Source organism: Callionymus lyra, chromosome 3, assembly GCF_982586985.1.
Source record: "Callionymus lyra chromosome 3, fCalLyr1.hap1.1, whole genome shotgun sequence".
In the NCBI taxonomy this organism is placed as follows: domain Eukaryota; kingdom Metazoa; phylum Chordata; class Actinopteri; order Syngnathiformes; family Callionymidae; genus Callionymus; species Callionymus lyra.
This window is the reverse complement of record NC_141820.1, coordinates 30,839,488-30,845,173: the sequence shown is the minus strand read 5'-3', so window position 1 is coordinate 30,845,173 and position 5,686 is coordinate 30,839,488. Positions and strand designations below refer to the sequence as shown.

Genomic DNA, 5,686 nt, shown 5'->3' with positions numbered 1-5,686 from the left:
GTCTTGGTCTTGGTCTTGGTCTTGGTCTTGGTCTTGGTCTTGGTCTTGTTCTTGGTCTTGGTCTTGGTCTTGGTCTTGGACTTGGTCTTGGTCTTGGTCTTGGTCTTGGTCCTCGTCTTGGTCTTGTCTTTTCCTATCATGGTCTTGTATAGGTCTTGTTACTCTCCAGTTTGGTCTTGGTCTTGGTCTTGGTCTTGGTCTTGGTCTTGGTCTTGGTCTTGGTCCTCGTCTTGGTCTTGGTCCTCGTCTTGGTCTTGTCTTTTCCTATCATGGTCTTGTATAGGTCTTGTTACTGTCCAGTTTGGTCTTTGTCTTGGTCTTGGTCTTGGTCTTGGTCTTGGATTAGGTCTTGTCTTTTCCTAAAGTGGTCTTGGTCTAGGTCTTGTCTTTTCCTATAATGGTCTTGTCTAGGTCTTGTTACTCTCCTGTCTTGGTCTTGGCCTTGTCTTGGCCTTGTTGTATTTGTATTTGTTGGTTTTGTTATTTTTGTTATTTTTGTGTATAGTAGCGGAAGTGGAAAAAAAAAAGGAAAAAGGAATCTTTGTGTTTTTTTTAACATCATCATCATCTATATTTTGTTTCCATCCGTGCTCGGAAGTTGTTCTTTAAACTACTCTCTGAGTACCGAAGGAATAATTAAAAAGATTAAGTTTATTAAATAAAAGTAAAATAAAGACACCTTAGTTTGTAAGGCTAGGCTGTACCAAGCATGGAAAGGTATCTGGAGCAAGTCATTAAAACGCATGTCTTTTGCTTTTCCAAAGTTGGGCTTCTCCCCAGAACTCTCTTCCAGCTCTCCTGGAAGAATACCTATTACAACATTAAGCGGGAAACATAATCTCCTCAGAGTGTCCCATCTCGAGCAAGCTTACCGTTTACTACAATATCTTTAGGACCTGACTATTTAATTGATTTACTTATTTCAGTTTGACAAACAACGACTTCCGAGCCAGGATGAGCCTCCCTTGTCCTTGTCCCTTGTATCCCAATATAATGTAGGGATCTCCACTAAAACATTTATAAATGTAGGAATAATCATTTACATTGTGAATTCCCTGTATTAAAAATTTCAGTTTCAGTTTATTTAAAAGGACAATGTGCAGATGGCTGCACCTGATTTAGCAGAATACTACTTTCCATCTTCAGTCCTCAACGAAGATGCAGACAGTTTACATAAAACATCACATACAAATAAAGAACACAAATAAACACAATAATATACAAAAACACAGTACAATCTAATAAGGTCATCTGATGGCCAAATACCGATCTGGGACTATTAGTGCGAACAGGACTGGTCGTCTAGTATAATCTAATTTCAGATACAATGACTATGGAAAAAACCAAAAGTAAACATTTTGAGTCAACACACCTTTGATATCCAGATGGATCTATATCTGCATATCAGTAATGAATGGGTTAATCAATAAATACACAATACAAATTGATTTGTGTGTCCTCATAGATATAATACCATAAGCATTCGGATCAATTTCCTCTCAATGTAACATCAATAGAACAGAGCCCAGAAGACAATTAATCGTAACAAATTTGTTCATCAACTTTCACTGCTCACAAGAATCATTGATTTGTTGGCAGTTGGTGGATATTCACTAAGGCACCATAGAGTCTAGTATATGTCACTCTCCTCTCTATAATCAGTTGCTTTGAACAACTCGCATCTTTTTTATAGCTGAGCGCCATCTACTGAGCCTCTAAAACAAACACACTTCTTCGTGAAGTTTCGTCAGTGCATTACTTGTATTTGGTTGACATAAGGAAGATGCTACAGTCTTGTCTAAAGTATTGTGAAATATTTTCTTAAAGAAAACAAAGTATTACTATGATGACATTTAACTTTGGCACCCATGGATTTATCTGTCACAAACTGACTTAATTTAAAGCAAAATAAGATAACATTTAAAGTTTTATTAAGATAAGTTAGTTTCAAGTTTGGGGAGATTTCAGGTGTTTGTCAAAATATATACATACATATATTATGGGTAAAATAAATGTATAAATAGAAAGAGAACGCAGTTATTAAATAGACTAGTTTTAGTCAATACAAGGATTCAATCTAAAACAGGTTAGATAGATAGATAGATGGATAGGCTAACCCAGAGACTTGAGCATGTCATCCACAGATCTTGATCCTTTGTCAGTCAGAATATTGTATCAATCCAATCATTCGTACATGTTTATTAAAGTGTTGATGATCTCTTGTATTTTCTGAGAATTTATTTAGAGTTTATGTTTCATTTATGCTTTCTTTCTGATATGTCTCTGCCCCCTGAAACTGAACATTTTTAGTAAATACAATTGATTAGATATTATCGACAGTGAACTGTTGGTTAATAAGTATAGATGGTTGATCAAGCTTCATGAAGAAGTATCCTTATTACCAAACCACACTAGACTAGAATCCATTGCTTTGAACAACTTTTCTGTTCAAACTCTGGATCATTTTTAAACTGATGGCGCCACCTACTGAACTCTAATAAATAACTCACGGTTTCATGAAGCGTCACCAGCCGATGACCAACAATAATGGTTACAAGGGAAATCCACCCGACGCGAGTTGAGCGTACAGTTTTGAACATAGTCATTTATTTCACTGTCTCTATCCTTCAATCTAGATGTATATTTCCCGTTCATATTCTGAGAAATGTCCATTCTACTAGTTCAGTACTGAACATACGGTGCATCGTCTAGAGCTGGAATACAGTGGAACATTTATCAGATCAAGAGCCAGATATTGCCCTCGGGTGTTGATACAGAGCAAATGGAAAAAAGCGATAAAGGATTGTGAATATTGGACTTACCTTCGCAACATGGAATAAGCCCTATCCAAATGATAATAGTGCTGTCCTGGATGTGTAAATTACCCATCTGTTTGCTGACATATTTGTCAAAAGAGCCGAGAAAGAGGAGAATTGTGAGGTTAATGGCAAATGGAGGAAACCGGGAATACTGTAGATCATCTGGATGTATACTCAACTCTAAGTGTATGAGAATACAGAGACTATATATATATATACGTATATATATATTGAGCCGGTCCCAAGCCCATATAAATGCAGAGGGTTGTGTCAGGAAGGGCATCCAACGTAAAATCTGTGCCAAAACCAATTATGCAAATCACAACCATGACTATCGGATCGGTGTAGGCCTGGGTTAACAATGGCCGCAATTGGTGCCGATAACCTACAGGGCAACGATGGAAATTGGGCTACTGTGTGTCGAAGTTGAAGTAGGAGAGGGGGAAGGCGGGTTCAGAAACAGAAAGAAAATAGGAAAGGCAAGACTCTGGGATTGAGAGTAGGGACTTTGAATATTGGGTTGATGATGGGATGATGATGCAGAGAGGGAAGGTGGATATTTTGTGTGTCCAGGAGACCAGGTGGAAAGGCGAGAAGCTTGGGTGCAGGATTTAAGTTGTACTACTATGATATTGATGGAAAGAGAAATGGAGTAGGGGTCATCCTATAAGAGGAGTTTGTTAGGAATGTCCTGGAAGTGAAAAGAGTGTCAGATAGACTGATGCGTGTGAAGCTTGAAATTGAAGGTGTGGTTTTAAATTTTATAAGTGGCTATGCCCCACAGGTGGGATGTGAATTGGAGGAGAAGGAAATATTCAATAGTGAGGTAGATGAAGTGTTGGAGAATATCCCCATAGGTGAGAGAGTGGTAATTGGTGCAGACTTCAATGGACATGTTGGTGCAGGAAATAGAGGGGATGAAGAAGTGATGGGAAGGTTTGGTATCAAGGAAAGGAACACAGAGGGACAGATCGTGGTAGACTTGGAAATGGCTGTAGTGAATACTTTTTCCAGAAGAGGAATGAACATAGGGCGACTTACAAGAGCGGAGGTAGGAGCACACAGGAAGACTATATCTTGTATAGACGATGTAATCTGAAGGAGAGCAGTGACTGCAAAGTAGTGGTGGGTGAGCAAGTCATCATAGGACGGTGCTCTGCAGGATGAATTTGGTGACAAGGAGGACAAAGAGGACAAAGGCAGAACAAAATACAAAGTGTTGGAAGCTGATAGTTCTATGGTTTTCAGGGAGGAATTGAGAAAAAAATGTGGGTGGTCAGGGAGAGCTTCCAGATGATTGGACAACTACAGCAAATGTAATCAGGAAGACAGGTATGAGAGTACTTGGTGTGTCGTCTGGAAGGAAAGTAGAGAGTTGGACACTGAGAAGACTGAAGAGAGCAGGCAGGAGTGTAGTGAGATGCAGCACAGGGTAAAGGTAGAGGTGGCAAAGGCCAAACACAGGGTGTATGATGACTTGTATGCTAGGTTGAAAAGTAAGGAGGGAGAGAATGATTTATACAGGTTGGCAAAACAGAGAGATGGGAAGGACGTGCAGCAGGTTTGGGTGATTAAGGATGAAGAGGGACATGTGTTGCCACAGATGTTATAGGAAGATGGAAAGAGTACTTTGAAGAGCTAATGAATGAGGAAAATGAAAGGGAGCTAAGGGTAGAAGAGATGACTATTGTGAACCATGATGTAGCAAGGATTAGTAAAGGTGAAGTGAGGAAGGCATTGAAGAGGATGAAGAATGGAAAGGCAGTTTGTCCTGATGATATGCCTATGAAGGTATGGTGGTGTCAAGGAGAGGAGGCAGTAGAGTTTCTGGTGAGACAAGTCAACAAGATCTTAGAGAGTGAGGAGATGCCTGAGGAATGGAGAACAAGAGTAACCGTGTCCATCCTTAAGAATAAGGGAGATGTTCAGAATTGCAGTAGTGGAAACTAGACTGAGAGCAGAAGTCAGCATCTGTGAGCAACAGTATGGTTTCATGCCTAGAAAGAGTACTACAGATGCTGTATTTGCTTTAGGAATGTTGGTAGAGGAATACAGAGAAGGTCAGAGGGAGCTGCATTTGTAGATCTAGAAAAAGCCTATGACGGGGTCCAGAGAGAGGAACCATGGTACTGTAAAAGGAAGTGTGGAGTGGCAGAAAAGTATGTTAGACTGGTGCAGGACATGTATACCAACTGTGAGACAGCAGTGAGGTGTGCTGTAGGTGTGACAGAGAAGTTCAAGGTGGAGGTGGGACCACATCAGGGCTCGGCTCTGAGTCCCTTCTTGTTTGTGGTGCTGATGGACAGACTAACAGATGAGGTTAGACAGGAATCTCCATGGAGTATGATCTTTGCAGATGACATTGCTATCTGTGGTGAGAGCAGAGAACAGGTGGAGGAAAAGAGAGAGGTGGAGATATGCTCTAGAAAGGAGAGGAATGAAGGTTAGTGCCAGCAAGACAGAATACATGTGTGTGAATGAGAGGAACCCAAGTGGAACCATGAGGCTACAGGGAGTGAAGATGAAGAAGGTAGAGGATTTTAAGTATGTAGGGTCAACAGTCCAGAGCAGTGGAGATTATGGAAAAGGAGGTGTAGAAACGAGTTAAAGCTGGGTGGAATGGGTGGAGAAAAGTGTCAGGGGTAATGTATGATAAAGGAGTATCAGCAAGAATAAGAGGAAAGATATACAAGGCAGTGGTGAGACCAACGATGTTGTAAGATGTTGAGGTTCTCTTTGTGAGTGATGAAGATGGATCAGGAATGAGTCAATCACAGGAACATGTTAGATGTTTTTGAGATCAGGTCAGAGAGGCCAGAGATGGTTTGCTCATGTACAGAGGAGGGACAGTATATTGGTAGAATGAT

General features: G+C 40.4%; 1 pseudogene; it reads left to right on the top strand.

Moving 5' to 3' along the window:
* Positions 1-3,976: 3,976 nt before the first annotated feature.
* Positions 3,977-5,267, top strand: LOC148084457 (uncharacterized; annotated as a pseudogene).
* The last annotated feature ends 419 nt before the right edge of the window (positions 5,268-5,686 follow it).